Raw genomic sequence first — 17,976 nt, 5'->3', positions numbered from 1 at the left:
AAGGCAGCAATTCTACTGCTGCGCCACTGTGCTGCCCTACAGTGAACTCCGACAGTAGATGTCAGGATCATGGCCTTGTGTCAGTTATTGGGTTGGATTAAGTTCGATAAAGAATATGTGATGAAATTAGGTAAAATTAAGGTCCAGATTTAGGGAAGAGTACCAGCAATAGCCCGAGGAGATAGAGTTGAGGATTGTAACAGGTAGAGAGGCTGGATGAGGTTGTGGGGAACATGCTGGGATGTCCCAGAGCAGGGGAATGCCCATAGTAGAACCAGGTATGTATCCAACTAAAAGTACCACTAGCTGTGTTGGGTACCAGTCTAGGATCTGGGTCAGCTAGCCTCAGTTGAAGCTATGAACTTCACGATGGAAGTCTGCTTTTCCACAAGTAGTCCAGATGGTACTTGCTGATGTTGTGGAAGAAGAAGCTAGCTAAGTGTTGCGTGTCATTGGAAGCCTCTAGTACATTTTCAGGTCTTCTGTTAGTCTGTGTTTCAAGTGTACAGAGAGCTGGAACAAACAAAAATCACAGACTTTGAGCTGTTCCCACAAAGTCCATAACTTTCACTTACAATTCTTTTGCAATTTAAATCAAAAGATCAATGGAATACAAATGAATTGTTCCAACCCATCTCCAGGTATTTCTGCAATAAATGAAAGACAAGCTCTGTTTGTTTAACATGATTGATGAAGTAATTCAATAGATGAATGTGAATGCATTGGTGTTATGCAGGTCAATTTTCAAATGCTAATAAGACAAAATATCACATAATAGGTTTGTTTATTTAAAGATTCCAGGGTTAAGAAATAGTGGCACTAAAAGATGGCAGAGCAGATTGGAAGATAGAGATACTTCTCATCTGCCCCTCAGTTCTGTGTGCCAGCTCCAGTCAATGCAAGTAGACCAGTACCATTTCATAGAAGGTCACCAACCTTAATTAAAAAAAGTTAGGCAGGAGATTCACTTTTTTTACATTATTTCAATTAATCATATTGTTTTAATTAATTCATGTTGGTTAATTACATTTTAAGTGAATCAATTACTTTTTAATTTCCCATTAATTGTTCTAAGCATTAAAAAATTTAAACTCTTTGGAATTGTCTCTGATCATTTTAAAACCAGTGTAAAGTCCGGAGATCAAACAGTCACCGGGCCATCACAATGCAACACCTTATTTGCTCTGCCTGAGGCCATGTCAACTGGCTTTGCTGAGCAAAGATCCTATGGCAGGCTCTGCTATAGGATCTTTGTTGCTGAGGGGGTTGCAAGTAATGCCGTTGGAAAGGTTGAGTGTTACCACAGGGGGCAATGATGAGCCATAGGTTAAATCCAGTGTTTGTTCATGACAGGGGCTTGAGTATGTTTGCTGCATTTTTAAAGCTTGCTGATGGTTTGCAACTTAGATTACAGGGGAAAGAGACTAACAGACTTCAGAAAATCGTAAAGAAAATGGTGCAATGTCCAGGTAAATTTTAACTTAGTGATCCATGAAGTTCGATTATTTCTACCAATCATTAGGAGAAACAAAATAAATCCAATTGAACAATTTTAAAGGATTTGCAGAAACAGTTATCGGCAGGTGCATCGACATAACTCTTTAAAGTGGGTAGGACAAGTTGGAAAAACTGTGAAAGAGCACAATATTAGAAAAACAAGATGTGAAAGCAAGGGGGATTTTCAAAACATGGCTCATTCACTGTTTGGATATCAGCAGGAACATTTACCTACTGTAATTCCCGGCAATGTAGACACCATTTTTTATCCTAAAATAAGGCCCGAAGATTTACCTGCGTCTTGAAGGCCGAAGGCTAGATTGTTAGCCAAGAAAGATAGACAGGCCAAATCACTTTTAAACATGGGGGGGGGGGGGGGGGCCTAACACAGGGGTTGGCAACCTACGGCCCGGATCCCAAATTCATCCTGCCCGCAGGCGTATTTTTTTTTCAATTCGTTTTCGCGACACGTGAACTGCAGCCAGTCCCGGGGCAGGCAGCCAACCTGGGAACTGCAGCCAGACCTGGGGCAAGCGAGCCGACCTGGGCGCTACAGCCAGACCTGGGGCAAGTAAGCTCATCAGTGCATGTGAGGGCAACATGTACAACAGCAATGCTCTGCTATCACAAGAAGAAGACTATCAGCATGCCCAAACATTATTTCTGGAGGCCTGATCATACTGGAGGAACTTTATAGTAGCTGACAGGTTCTTCTCAAGATTCACAACAATCTGCTCCAGAATGATCAATCTGAACCCCTGGGCTCAATCTTTATCAGCGACTATAGGGAAAGAGAAGACAGAGATGGAAAAAGACATGATGAAGAAGAAGAAGAGTAGATGAGATAGACACAAAAAGCTGGAGTAACTCCGCGGGTTAAGCAGCATCTCAGGAAAAAAAGAATAGGTGACGTTTTAGGTCGAAACCCTTGGGTCTATTCACTTTTCTCCAAAGATGCTGTTTGACCTGCTAAGTTACTCCAGCTTTTTGTGTCTATCTTTGGTTTAAACCAGCATCTGTAGTTCCTTCACAAGTTCACTAGTTTACAAGTGATAGGGGTTGAATTAGGCCATTCGGCTCAACGAGTTTGCTCCGCATTCAATCATGACTGATCTTCTTCCTACACAAGAAGAGTACAAAACTTTGTAGGTGAGTTTTTCTCAAACTGCTCTTTCCACTGAGATATAAATAAAGATTTGAACAATTCACTATTCATCTACAACCACATTTTATAAATCATCTCTGCATATCTTGATCAAAAAAACCACAAACTAATCAATCCAACTCAAATTCACTCCCTGAATATTGCAACACTGTGCACCAAGATTTAGCAAGTGTGAATCTATAAACAAGACCTAAGGCCGGTTTCCAGACAACAACTTGTCACTGTTCAGCAGCAATAAGTGCTGACAAATAATAGACTGGCAATATGGGTGTAATGGTTTATCAACGCTGACATCCTATGGGCAATGGATTTGTGGATAACAGAGGAACTATCATTTCCTCAGTAATAGCAATCTGTTGGAGGATAGAAGTTTGGATTAGTGTAATTCCTTGGAGCTTTTTAGGTCATAAGTGATAGGAGCAGAATTAGACCATTTGGCCCATCAAGTCAAATTCAATCATGGCTGATCTATCTCTCCCTCCTAACCCCATTCTTCTGCCTTCTCCCCATAACCCCAGACACCTGTACTAATCAAGAATCTATCTACCTCTGCCTTAAAAATATCTGATGACCTGCCCTACGCAGGCTTCTGTGGCAAATAATTTGTGTATCCTTAGCCAAGATGGAAGCAATGTGTGCTCTCCCACTAAAAGCAAGGCATTAGGAGCAGTGAAAGCTGAGGTATCCCCCTCAGGATCTGCAGAGTGGTTAGATCTGCAAAAATGGCTTTAATCCTTGCACCAATCCTTGCACAAGGTTGGTGTTTGCCTTCCCCATGCTCCCTGGCACTGACAGTCCCAACACAACAGCCATTTGACAGTAAAACTAATAATCCAACATCACCAGGATCTTAATGGTGGTGCCTGACTGGCAGACTTTCCAGACTATTGGACATTAGAAATGCGTGCGACAAACGCAAAACAGTTATAATGGGTGACTTCAATCTACATATAGATTGGGTGAATCAAATTGGCAGGGGTGCTGAGGAAGAAGAGGATTTCTTGGAATGTATGCGGGATAGTTATCTAAATCAACATGTAGAGGAACCAACGAGAGAGCAGGCTATTTTAGACTGGGTATTGAGTAATGAGGAAGGGTTAGTTAGCAATCTTGTTGTACGTGCCCCATTGGGCAAGAGTGACCATAATATGGTTGAGTTCTTCATTAGGATGGACAAAGGGCTTAATTAGGAAAGGGAAAATAGATTATGAAAGAAAACTGGCAGGGAACATAAAAACTGACTGCAAAAGTTTTTATAGATATGTGAAAAGAAAGAGATTAGTTAAAACAAATGTAGGTCCCTTGCAGTCAGAAACAGGTGAGTTGCTCATGGGGAACAAGGATATGGCGGACCAATTGAATAACTACTTTGGTTCCGTCTTCACTAAGGAAGATATAAATAATTTGCCGGAAATAGCAGGGGACCGCAGGTCAAAGGAGTTGGAGGAATTGAGTGAAATCCAGGTTAGCCGGAAAGTGGTGTCGGGTAAATTGAATGGATTAAAGGCCGATAAATCCCCAGGGCCAGATAGGCTGCATCCCAGAGTACTTAAGGAAGTAGCTCCAGAAATAGTGGATGCATTAGTAATAATCTTTCAAAACTCTTTAGATTCTGAAGTAGTTCCTGAAGATTGGTGGGTAGCAAACGTAACCCCACTTTTTAAGAAGGGAGGGAGAGAGAAAATGGGGAATTACAGACCAGTTAGTCTAACATCGGTAGTGGGGAAACTGCTAGAGCCAGTTATTAAAGATGGGATAGCAGCACATTTGGAAAGTGGTGAAATCATTGGACAAAGTCAGCATGGATTTACGAAAGGTAAATCATGTCTGACAAATCTTATAGAATTTTTCGAGGATGTAACTAGTAGCGTGGATAGGGGAGAACCAGTGGATGTGGTGTATCTGGACTTCCAGAAGGCTTTCGACAAGGTCCCACATAAGAGATTAGTATACAAACTTAAAGCACAAGGCATTGGGGGTTCAGTATTGATGTGGATAGAGAAATGGCTGGCAAACAGGAAGCAAAGAGTAGGAGTAAACGGGTCCTTTTCACAATGGCAGGCAGTGACTAGTGGGGTACCGCAAGGCTCAGTGCTGGAACCCCAGCTATTTACAATATATATTAATGATCTGGATGAGGGAATTGAAGGTAATATTTCCAAGTTTGCGGATGACACTAAGCTGGGGGGCAGTGTTAGCTGTGAGGAGGATGCTAGGAGACTGCAAGGTGACTTGGATAGGCTGGGTGAGTGGGCAAATGTTTGGCAGATGCAGTATAATATGGATAAATGTGAGGTTATCCATTTTGGTGGCAAAAACGGGAAAGCAGACTATTATCTAAATGGTGGCCGATTGGGAAAGGGGGAGATCCAGCGAGACCTGGGTGTCATGGTACACCAGTCATTGAAGGTAGGCATGCAGGTGCAGCAGGCAGTAAAGAAAGTGAATGGTATGTTAGCTTTCATTGCAAAAGGATTTGAGTATAGGAGCAGGGAGGTTCTACTGCAGTTGTACAGGGTCTTGGTGAGACCACACCTGGAGTAGTGCGTACAGTTTTGGTCTCCAAATCTGAGGAAGGACATTATTGCCATAGAGGGAGTGCAGAGACGGTTCACCAGACTGATTCCTGGGATGTCAGTACTGTCTTATGAAGAAAGACTGGATAGACTTGGTTTATACTCTCTAGAATTTAGGAGATTGAGAGGGGATCTTATAGAAACTTACAAAATTCTTAAGGGGTTGGACAGGCTAGATGCAGGAAGATTGTTCCCGATGTTAGGGAAGTCCAGGACAAGGAGTCACAGCTTAAGGATAAGGGGGAAATCCTTTAAAACCGAGATGAGAAGAACTTTTTTTCACACAGAGAGTGGTGAATCTCTGGAACTCTCTGCCACAGAGGGTAGTTGAGGCCAGTTCATTGGCTATATTTAAGAGGGAGTTAGATGTGGCCCTTGTGGCTAAGGGGATCAGGGGGTATGGAGAGAAGGCAGGTACGGGATACTGAGTTGGATGATCAGCCATGATCATATTGAATGGCGGTGCAGGCTCGAAGGGCCGAATGGCCTACTCCTGCACCTAATTTCTATGTTTCTATGTTTCTATTGGATGTTATTCCTATCAATACTATTAGTTCACCTTCCGTTATAGATCTACTAATGGGTCCAGGTGAATTTAAAGGGAGCACAGGAAGCAAAATCCAGTGTGTTCAATGGGAGTATTGAAACATGGGCTCAGTATGTTTAAAGTGAGTGTAGGTCCAGATGGAGCATGGGGTGGAACCTTGGTGCACTGAACCAAGCTTTGGAATGGGGTCCCAGCAAGCTAGATATCGAATCATCAGGTTTTCCAAGTGATTGTGGATTATTGGAATTGAACAATATAATGTAAATCCTTTAGACTCTTCCAATGAGCTGCTCCAGTGAATGTACATCAGTACTCTCTCTGGTCAAATTTGTGTCTGATCTTAACCTCTGAACAACTGGCTTTGTGCCATTCTTTCCCTCTGCCCAGGCAGTATTGGGTTAGGGGCCATTGGATCATATGAATGCCTAGAGAAACGGATTGCTGTTATTAATCGGTTAGTGACGGTGAAAGGGATTTGGTGCCATGAGCAATGTGTGTGGCCATTGAGGTGGCTGGTTGGAGATGACATTTACAGATGCCCTTACTTTTCCTAACCAGATATCAATGATTTAATTTAATTTATTGTGCATCCAGATATATTGAACAGGTGCCTTAAGTTTATCCCTTGGAATTGACCATCACGATAATCCCCTCCCATCTGCCTTCACAATGTATGTCTGAAGAGTCTCCTATTACCATATGGGTATAGGGTCTCTCTCCTACTATCTATCTCTTGGACCACGCTCTCTGTGCAGTGTTAAAGAGCCATGGCAACAGCTGGTTCCCATGCTGTGATTCTCTTGAATGCTATCCAAGTCAGGATGTATTCCCAATTAATTGCCAACCAGCTGTTACTGCAATAGACATCTCCTTCAAAGAGGGCAGATCAGCTTTGGGCTCACAACAAAGTTAAATGGTGGTAGCTGCCCACAAAGTTGGGTCTCCGACTGATGCAATGAGCCCATGAACAATGCACTTGGTGCTCTATAGTGTAGCAGTGAGTAAGTAGGTTGCATAGAGTTGAGGCCCTAACTGTGGCATAGGACATGTCCATCGGTTATAGACACATCACAGTTGCTATCTTTAAGCCCCAAGATGGAGTCCAGCCCGCTGTAAGTAGGTATGTTGCAAAACGTACCTGAAGCGTTGCTGAAAATCTGTCCCAACCTGTGTGCGCGATTTTGGCGCCGTTTAGAGGGGGGCGGGTTTAAAACGCGATTTTCCCTAGGCTGTTCAAATCGAGGTTTTTTAGCCTAGTTAATTATTAACGAAAAATCGCTGGAAGATTCCCTAGCTTGAGCTATTATTAGTTTTAAGGGATTTATTTAATTGTTATAGTAGGTTAAAAATTAACCTCTAAACCCCCGACCGCCGACAACGGGCCAGATCTCATACAGGGGAAAACGGGAGGTAGGCTGTTTATTTTTACGTTAAAAAGGGCTTCTTAAGATCCATTTATATAAAGTTTAATGTTGCGAGTAGCTAATTTATATCCCATTATATCCCGCAGTATTTCTGGGGGGCATTTGAGGGCACAAATCTACTGCAATGTGAATGTTCTAAACCAGCGCATTCACAGGATCCCACTAGAAAGCTGAATTAAATGGACTTTAAGTTACAGCAATTAAACACTAAATTCCTTTCATTTGGCCTATAAATTAATGTAAATGAGATTTAAAAATCATGTTTTATTGTGAATTATTTGTGAATATTATTTGGACACTTAGGCTATTTAAAAATGTTAATCATTTATTAAGAAATGGATAGATGTTTAGATCTAGTAATTGAAGTTTGGAATTAGCTACAATTAGGTAACAAACTAATTATATGCTTTAATTTCACGTCATCCAAGTAAGATTACTTTATATTTGTTTCAGAATGCTTCAATCTATGATAACTGAAAATTTCATTCAGTTCTATTAATTTTTAAGAAAGTTAAGGGCTTTTGACTGTCCACGATCACAACTGTTTTGTTATGTCCATAGAAAATCAATAGGGAACAAGATGCTAATTTCTGAGTATGAAAATGGCCATAACTGTTTAAATACTTGAGATATGAAAGTGAATTAGGTGTCAAATTAAACTTATGTTTATGCTTTATCTGATGGGATGGGATACAAAATTTTGAGATTTAAAAAAATCTAGTCTGCAAGTTATCCCATCAGATAAAGCATAGAAAGAAGTTTAATTTGACACCTAATTCACTTTCATATCTTCAGTATTAAAAACGTTATGGTCATTTTCATACTCTGAAATTAGCATCTTGTTCCCTATTGCTTTTGCATTGACTTAACACAAAAGCTGTGACTGAGGATATTTAAAAGCCCATAACATTCTTAAAAATTAAGAGAACTGAATGAAATTTTCAGTTATTACAGATTGAAGCATTCTGAAACAAATATGCATCAATCTTACTTGGATGACCTGAAATTAAAGCATATAATTGGTTAGTTACCTAATTGTAGCAAGTTACAAAATTTAATTACTAGATCTAAACATCTATCAATTTCTTAAGAAAAGATTAACATTTTTAAATAGCCTGTGTCCAAATAACATTCACACAAGAATTCACAATATAACATGATTTTTAAATCTCATTGTCATGAATCTATAGGCCAAATGGAAGGAATTTAGTGTTTAATTCCCGTAAAATAATGGCCATTTAAATCATTTTGCGAGTGGGATTTTGTGTAATGCGATCGATTGGAACATTGCAGTTGTGGTGAATTTAAACCCCATATCGGCAGAAAAAACACTGGCGGTTGGTATGGGGCCTAAATCACCTTTTCGAAATGTAAAATTTGGATTAAAGTAATTCTAAGAAGCAAGTTTATATGTGAAATAAATGGCTTACATTTATTTAGTCCCATACGGGAAATCCGTCCCATTGTTGGCGTTGACGGCGTTAGAAGTCGATTTTTATTTTACTCCAGCAATTAAATTATCCAGCGATGTTTTTAAAAAACTTCATAGAACGGATGTCAGAGTGATTTCTCTGGTTGAACAGTCTGAGAAAATCGACTCCGACAGGCAGGAGAAAATGGCATTTTAATCCCGCCCCCCTCTCAAAGGCGCCAAAGTTGCGCACACGGCCAGTGGCAGGACTGCAGCGCCGCTGAAGGTAAGTTTTGTAACATATCTACTTCTATTCTTCAGTTATTGGCCATTTAGTGCATGATGGAGACATTGCATAGCTTGTAGCAGGCCGCAAATTGCCCTGCACTGTGGAGCTTCTGCAGACCAGTTCAAGCAGGGGAGGAAGTGTTTCATTTGGTCTGATTTGGTCCTGATCTGATCGTACTTTGTGCAGAAGTTGTTTTTTTGTTAAGTACTCACTCATATATGGTTTTAGTCATGAATCATGTTATCAGCAGATGCACTTTGCCCCACAACAAGCAACAGCCATAGGTCTGTCATGATGGCTTAAATGTTTTTCATTTAGAGAATAGGTAGAATGAAGGCATCATAACTGTTTCCAAATCACTTGGCTTATGCACGATGTACAGTCAAACATAACTGCATGTTTAGTTTAGTTTAGTTTGGAGATACAATGCGAAAGCAGGCCCTTCGGCCCACCGAGTCCACATCGACCAGCGATCCCCACATTAACACTACCCTACACACACGAGGGACAATTTTTACATTTGTATACCAAGCCAATTAACCTACAAACCTTTACATCTTTGGAATGTGGGAGGAAACTGAAGAACTCAGTGAAAACCCATGCAGGTTACGGGGAAAACAGACCAGAACCCGTAGTCAGGATCAAACCCGGGTCGCTGGCGCTGCAAGGCAGCAGCTTGACCGCTATGCCATGGTGCCGTTGAATGCAAGGAATATATTTCAGTTGCAGTACATCTCAAAATGGACATGTGGCACAAGCAACGCATTGTTCCTGCACAAATTGGGATGATTCACCATGCAAAACATACGGTTCGTGGTGAAGTTATGTGCTCACTATGCCTGATGCACCCCAGCATGCAGGAAGTAACATGTTTAATATTGTTTCAATGACTTTTCGTACGTGCAAATGGCAGGCAAACTTTGAGAGGTTGCAAATATCACTAGCTTCAGCCGAGATAGAATGTAATACATATAAACCCATGGGTATTGTCATCGAGTTAATTATTGGCAATGTAATTCTTGCCCCACTCAAAGGAACAGCTTTTATTGCAGGTGGCCTTAGATATTGCTCTTTGTTGAGATCCAGGTAGTTGAATTGTTCCCTGGGTGGTGATATCATCCTACTGAGACTATACTGTGTGCTCTTCTCATCATTGAGTAATATTTTATTCCACCAGAACATCCTACAAATGCCTGGGGCCATCTGGATTTTACAAAGGGAAAAGATAATGTTCTTTAGCACCTGCTGCCCCAAACAACTCTGGAAATCACCTGTACAACTGTAGCAACAGTTGAAGAAACATAGCACGACTAGCTTGAAAGTAATGGAGGGAATGTTCTTCCTCCTGTTAGACACCTGCACAGGTACAGAACCACATCAGATGAGAAGCTGGATTCCAAAAGTAATTGTGCTCATATAAATGAACCATGCCTGAATTCACAATCTGTCTACTTCCCAGACATTAGTTGCACGCTCTATAATTATCTCGTGAATATGGTACTTGGTGTGACTCTCACCATAAGTATGGGTTGATTCATCCAACAAAATAGCACTTGTGGCACCAAAAACGTTTTGGGTTACATTTTGCACTTATTATTTGAATCAACATCTAACCTTAATACGCCTATATAAAGGGAACATTTCCTTTACTGTCCCCATTCACTATCCCTTATCTACTGACCCTTATATAAGATTTTTTTATAGTTATTTATCTCAGGTTGCTATTGGACATTTCAACATCAATCCACGTTTCATCATCAATCACAGTAACTCTTCAGTCGCAAATGAACCATGGCAGAAGGTTTTGTTTAGTTTAGTTTAGAGATATGGCGCGAAAACAGCTCCTTCGGCCCACCGAGTCCACGCAGACTGGTGATCGCCATCCTACACACATTGGGGACAATTTACAATTATACCAAGCCTATTAACCTGCAAACCTGTGCCTCTTTGGAGTGTGGGAGGATACCAGAGCACCTGAAGAAAACCCACGCAGGTCACGGGGAGAACATCCAAACTCAGTACAGACAGCTCCCATAGTCAGGATCGAACCTAGGTCCCTGGTACTGTAAAGCAGCAAAGGCGTATGTGGACATTGCTACCTCCATGTCCAGCATCATATTGACGTACATCTATGGGAATAAATGGTTCATTAGTGTCATTGATTCGCAATCCTGGGATTCTTACCGAATAATGAATGAATGAATGAATACGTTTATTGGCCAAGTATTCACATACAAGGAATTTGCCTTGGTGCTCCGCCCGCAAGTGACGACATGACATACAATGACAGTTAGGAATGACACATAAAACATTAAACATTAATAATAAAACATTATCGATTAAAAGTGATTGTGGTTGGAGGCACAGGTTTGAAAAGGCAGCTCATCACCTCCTTCTCAAAGGCAATTAAAAATGATTGTTAAAAGCCAGAAATACTTAAATCACAAAAGCAGTTCACAGGTTGTTTTTGAGTCTTCGTCCTGTTCTCCAGGACATGGAAAGTACTTTTGCTAAGATGAAGAGATTTTTTTTGCTTTCTGAATAACGTTCTTCTGTCATTGAATTTTGTGAACGCAATTATCTATTTAAAATAAATGGCATAACACCTGCACTGAATAATAGGCTTAGAAATGCCTTCTGAATACATAAAGCATGCATTCACTAATATCATCAGCAGTAATTGCTAGGTTGAGATCTGGTACAGCCTCACTCATTATTCATTGCAGAATTTGAAGATGCAATCCAGTCCAGTGATCAGGTTTCCATTGTGTTGCTAGGAATTATTTTACATCGGTGCAGAAGCACTGTGATAAAAAAAATCACACCAGCCACTTCTTAGAGTTTTTCAAGTACCTTGCCTGATAAGTTAAATTGTCATACATTTATTTCAAAGTGAATTGCAGTCAGTGGCATTGGTGCATTCGCCGAAAGTTAAAAGGCATTTCATCTACTATGTTATTTATGGACAGATAAATTACATTAAACACAAACAAAAAGTAGTGTCATGTCAAGACTAATTATTTTAATGACGTTGAACAATGTCAGGCTTTTTGATGCTTTTCTTCTGCACCGAATAATGCTCTGAGATAAAAAATAATATTATTTATTTAAGCTCAATGAGGTTTCAAAATGAAGCAACAGCCAGCCTTTTGGGGGAAGTGAAAGTTAGATTTAAAACAACAATTTAAAAAAAAAGACTGAATTGTCCTTGCATAAGAACATAGAAATCAAGATATTACAAGAAAAAGAGTTGCATGGAGACCAGCAAGGATAAGTATGCAAGTATACAATAATTACACAATGATGAATTATTAATGTAATCACTGCTTATACTAATCTGCAAATGTAACTGCAGATACTAGATATTAACACTGTCTTTAGCAAAAAAGAAAGTGAGTTGCTTACTCATTACTGGAACCTTTTCTTTGTCTTTTCTCACCTTTCCTTGGACAGCCTTAGATTCCTTTGCTTTTTAAAAAAAAACATTTTCTGGCTCCGTAATGATAATTGCAAGGAATATATTATTTATCGCGCCTTCCCCACACAGGAGGGAATTTGCATTTAGCTTTTTCATTCACAGTTGGAAATTCCTTGTGGATGGAAACACATTACCACATTAGACCAGTTAAGAGATTTTCAATTAGATTTGTGGTCTGAAAGTTTGAAACCAGAAACTAATAGAAGACGAAACAAAGCAGAGAAAAAAAATGGATTAATCGTCTGCATCATCAGAAGTAAATTGCTTCTGATATATTCAGTGACATCCGGATATTTTATATGCTAAGCAAGCTTCCAGAGATCTTGTTTCTTAAAAAAATTCACTTTCTGTATTTCTCGAAGATGAGCTTTTTAATGTATTCTCTGGATGTGGGCATCAATGCAAAGGGCAGCATTTGAAAAAGTGGTGGATGACTTTTATCTTACATAGCTGCGGTCTTGTGATGTAGGTACTCTTGCAATGTTGCTCGTTAGTGTAACCCAAAATTGTGCCCAGTGAGAATGAAGAAATGATGAATGGCGCCTTGCCCTCTGGGTTATTAGTTAAGCACTCTTGATTACTGGCTACAAAACCAGGTATCTACTGCAGCTGGCCATAATATTTCTAGTATGACGTTTAGCATGAAAACAGTATTTAACATGATGACCACTAATGTGGTCCCATCAAATTGGCTTGGTTGCAAGCATATTCAAATCAATGTTACAAAGGCTGAGCTGGATAGGAACTGCTGCAAATGTTTTGTGACTGCACAACATAACTTAAGATATACAACAGCGGCATGTGCTGAAATGAGTGCTATCAACCCGGGACCTATGAATGGTTACAAAGCTCCTATCTGGGACACATGGCAATAAACTCTCTTGAATTTTGAATCTTGAATCTTGTCTTAGCGAAAGGCAAAATCCCTTCTCCCGATGCCTCTCCATTGAAGCATTCCCCACTGTGCACCCATTAACACTGGATGTGGAGAGAACAGGTTGAGCCATGATGTGAAGCAACCAGCTGATACCCTCAAGTCAAACAACCGATAGCTCAGAAGCAGAATCATACAATGGGAAGTTGCGAAACTGCTACAAATCAGTCTTTAACTGGGAGGGTGCAGGGGAAAAGAAAGAAGAAGTGGAAACTGCCAGCACGAAAGCAGAGAGGTAGAATGCTGTGAATAAAACCTGAAAGTTCAAGTGACATCTTAAGATATTAAAATGTATGTAGTGGGCAAACTGCCACCTCTTTGTTTTCCGACCTTCATTCAGGTTATCACCATGTCTTGTTGAATTTTCCAAGAAGATGCATTCAATTCATCCGGTCATTCTTATTGTTTGACAGAATCTGATCATTGCCTCGCCGACATTCACATAAAAGTGAGATATTATTTAAGTGCACTGTGCATTCTTCTTCTTGACATTGCAATGAATGAAGCTTCATGCAATTGGTATATTAGCTTCCTGTCAGCTCCGAGACCTGGCTTATAAATGCAATAATTACTACAAAGCTCTAACATCCCTCGCTTTTTAATCAGTTTCTGGCCTCTTTTTCACAGGATTTAGTGAATGCAGATGTAATAGCTGGAATAATTTGATAGCATAGTTGTTAAGACGTTTAATTCCCACCTCCAAAGGAGCTGAAAAATATTTTGTGCACCAGTGAACATGTACTCTGTCAGATGAGACATAAAAGAGAATTGGCATTAGAAGTCAGGAGGAAATCCTTTGAATATCTTTCTGAAAGTTTGAATTATGCAGTACAGTAACTGCTGGTACAACTTCTCATTAATGATAGCCAGTTACAATACACCCTGAGATATAAAGTGTAATTTGTTGAATTACTTTGTGTATCGGCTTTGACACATCTCGCATTGGAGCCTCAACTGCATAGTTCACACATTCTAAGCATCTGATGGGAAAATAATACAGAATGATAAATCAGAACAGTAAAGTCTGTGTCAGGCACTGTGACCCGTGCTTCTATGTTTTCAGAACTTGACAAAGCAATGCATAGAGATGTGAAACTTTCCCCAAAAGGCAATAAATTGGAAGCAGTATGAGGAATGGGGAATCGAGTGCACTAATAAAAATTTAATTGTACAAATAGCCTCATATTTTTTTCTCCCACTGTCTTGCCACAATTTTGTTTTTAGTTTAGTTTAGAGATACAGTGTGGAAACAGACCTTTCAGTCCAATGAGACTGCATCGACCAGCAATCCCCGCACACTAACACTATCCTACATACACGCCGAGGACAATTGACACTTATACCAAGCCAATTAACCTACAAACTGCACGTCTTTGGAGTAAGGGAGGAAACGGAAAATCTCGGGAAAATCCCACGCGGTCACGGGGAGAACATACAAATTCCGTATAGACATCTCTCTTCGTCAGGATCGGATCCAGGTCTCCAGCACTGCAAGCACTGTAAGGCAGAAACTCTACCTCTACGCCACCTGCCGCCCTTGTTTGAACATCTTGACAGATTGGAAATTAGGCGATAGGAATGATCACCCAGTTTGCCCACTGGCTGAACAGGCTTCAGCAGGAAGTAATGCAAACTCTAAATTGGACAGTAAAGGCCCTGTCCCACTTTCCCGAGTTACTCACGAACTCTCCTGAGTTTTCCCCTTGATTCGAACTCGAGGAATTACGATAATAGCCGTTCGTAGGTACTCGGGGCTATTTTTTAAACTCGTGGACATTTTTCAACATGTTGAAAAAGCGTCCCGACTTACCTAATTCCCCGGGTTCCTATGGCTGGCATTACGAGCTGCTACGAAACATCTACGGACTCCTACGGCCTCCTACGAGCTTGCTAACGACATTCGCCAACATTCCCCGATTTCGAATCAAGGGGAGAACTCGGGAGAGTTCGTGAGTAACTCGAAAAAGTGGGACAGGGCTTTGAAGCTGTGCCCATTGGTTTCCAGTCCAGTGGAACGTACTGGAGGTGGAGGTGCATCTAAACCAACAGTTAACAGAGATTTCATTGTTGTTTATAAAAGGACTGCAGATGCAGGTTTAAACTGCAGATACACACAAAAGACTGAAGTAACTCAGTAGGTTCGACAGCATCTCTGTAGAGAACGAATAGGTGACGTTTCAGGTCGAGACTCTTCATCAGTCTGAGAGTCAGGGGAGAGGAAAACAAGAGATATAGATGGTGATGTAGAGAGATATAGAACATATGACCGTCTATATCTCCCGTATCCCAAAACGTCACCTATTCTCCAGAGATCCTGCCTGAAACACTGTTACTCTGTCTTTTTGCATCTATTTTCATTTTTGTGTATTGTTTCTTTCACTTGTTCCTTGGTTAATGATGTGCTACCCTTAATTTTCACGTATTTATCTTGGAGCAAGATAAATTTTTGCAAATTCACAGTTGGCCCCTCTGTGATTATACTGAAGATAGACACAAAATAATGGAGTAACTCAGTGGGTCAGGCAGCATCTCTGGAGAGAAGGAATGGGTGACGTTTGGGTCAAGACCCTTCTGGAGAACCAGCATCTGCAGTACCTTGCTCTGTTGTTGTCTTTAGTTCTCTTTCCCATCCAGACCATTGAATGTATTGATTCTTACCAAGTGATCAATTTTGTGCACATAGCAGGGAACCACTTAACACAAGTCATCTGGAAAAAAAGCATCATATTTATATGGGCTGTAATGTTTTCCTCAATTTGTTTATGCATATTGACAGATTTGTTTAATAGTGAGGCAAAGTAAATATGCATTATAGGCCAGGCAGAGATTTACCTACTTACATAAAACTGGTATTTACATTTATTAACATTTGCAGCAAGGTCTGGAATATATCCCTTGTGAAGGGTTTATTGTACAGCTTTTTTGACATCAAAAAAGTCATAAACAAGGGGCCACAGTTTAAGGATAAGGGTGAAATATTTTAGGACCGAGATGAGAAAAACATTTTTCACACAGAGAGTGGTGAATCTGTGGAATTCTCTGCTACAGAAGGTAGTTGAGGCCAGTTCATTGGCTATATTTAAGAGGGAGTTTGATGTGGCCCTTGTGGCTAAAGGGATCAGGGGGAATGGAGGGAAGGCAGGTACAGGATAGTGAGTTGGATGATCAGCCATGATCATATTGAAAGGGCCGAATGACCTACTCCTGCACCTATTTTCTATGTTTCTATGTAAGTGATAGAAGTAGAATTAGGCCATTCGGCCCATCAAGTCTACTCTGCCTTTCAATCATGGCTGCTCTATCTCTTCCTCCTAACCCCATTCTCCTGCCTTCTCCCCATAACCCCTGACACCTGTATCAATCTACAATGTGTCCAGTTAATCTCAGATTTATATTTGGATATTTGAAAACCAATTATGTATCAAAAATGCTGGTTGGGTCATTTGTTGGGTCTTTGAAGGGGATCCAGATGTTACCCTGACCCAGATGGAGCATGGACCTCATAGGAGTCAGGGGTTATGGGTAGAAGGCAGGAAATGGGGTTAGGAGGGAGAGATAGATCAGCCATGATTGATGGTGGAGTAGACTTGATTAGCCAAATGGCCTAATTCTGCTCCTATCACTTATGACCTCATGAACGTATGACCTTATAGTGCCTTAGTGCTTCTCACTAGCCGTGTGTTGGTTTTTGTATGAAATTAATGTTGAGCCCCCTAATTCCTCAGTATTTGTTATCTGCTGTACTGTGCAGCGGAAAGACTTAGATTATGTATCAGATTCCATTTGTAAAAATTAGGTCTATTTCCAATGGATGGAGTTGTACATCAAATTGTGACCTGCTGAGAGCCTATCACATGTAGAAATTACCCCTAATAGAAAGCTGAGACTTCATTTCCCTGGTTCCGAAGAATATTTTGAGATGCCCTGAGGTTTTGTTGTTAAAGAGCACTGATCATATTTACTTAAGATAGGCACAAAAAGCTTGAGTAACTCAGTGAGACAGGCAGCATCTCTGGAGAGAAGGGATGGGTAACGTTTTGGGTTGACCCCCTTCTTCAGACTTATTTACTTATTAAGCTTGTGTTTGTTTGGTTCCAGGAATAGGGTGCTGTCAGCAGGGTCACCTCTCCTGCACTCTACCCCTCTGCAGTATTCCCCAGCCAAGTCACCATCACAAGTCTCTGTGCACGTTTCAGTTTGGCCCTTTCTTATTTCCAGATTTAATTGCACCTTAAAACCTACCCTGGAACCAACCTTTTTACCATCCCCTGAATTTTCTTCCAGAAGAGCTTTAATGCTTCTTTGAAGGAATGTGGATCACTTCTCTATGTTAAGAATGTTAGAGAATAAAAGAAAGGACGTCTTTTTATCAGGTACTAAAAAGTGGGCAAAACTTCAAAGTGGAGGTTTCTTTCATGTGAGAGCGTGAGTTGGGTCAGGAGTAAGAGTGTTCATTTTGTTCTCAGTAAGTTGGAAGTGTTTGAACTCTTTCAGAAGGTTTTCGATAAGGTCCCACATAAGAGATTAGTATACAAACTTAAAGCACACGGTATTGGGGGTTCAGTATTGATATGGATAGAGAACTGGCTGGCAGACAGGAAGCAAAGAGTAGGAGTAAACGGGTCCTTTTCAGAAGGCAGGCAGGCAGTGACTAG

This window comes from Leucoraja erinacea, chromosome 6 (genome assembly GCF_028641065.1).
Source record: "Leucoraja erinacea ecotype New England chromosome 6, Leri_hhj_1, whole genome shotgun sequence".
In the NCBI taxonomy this organism is placed as follows: Eukaryota; Metazoa; Chordata; class Chondrichthyes; order Rajiformes; family Rajidae; genus Leucoraja; species Leucoraja erinaceus.
Note: the sequence above shows the minus strand (reverse complement) of the source record.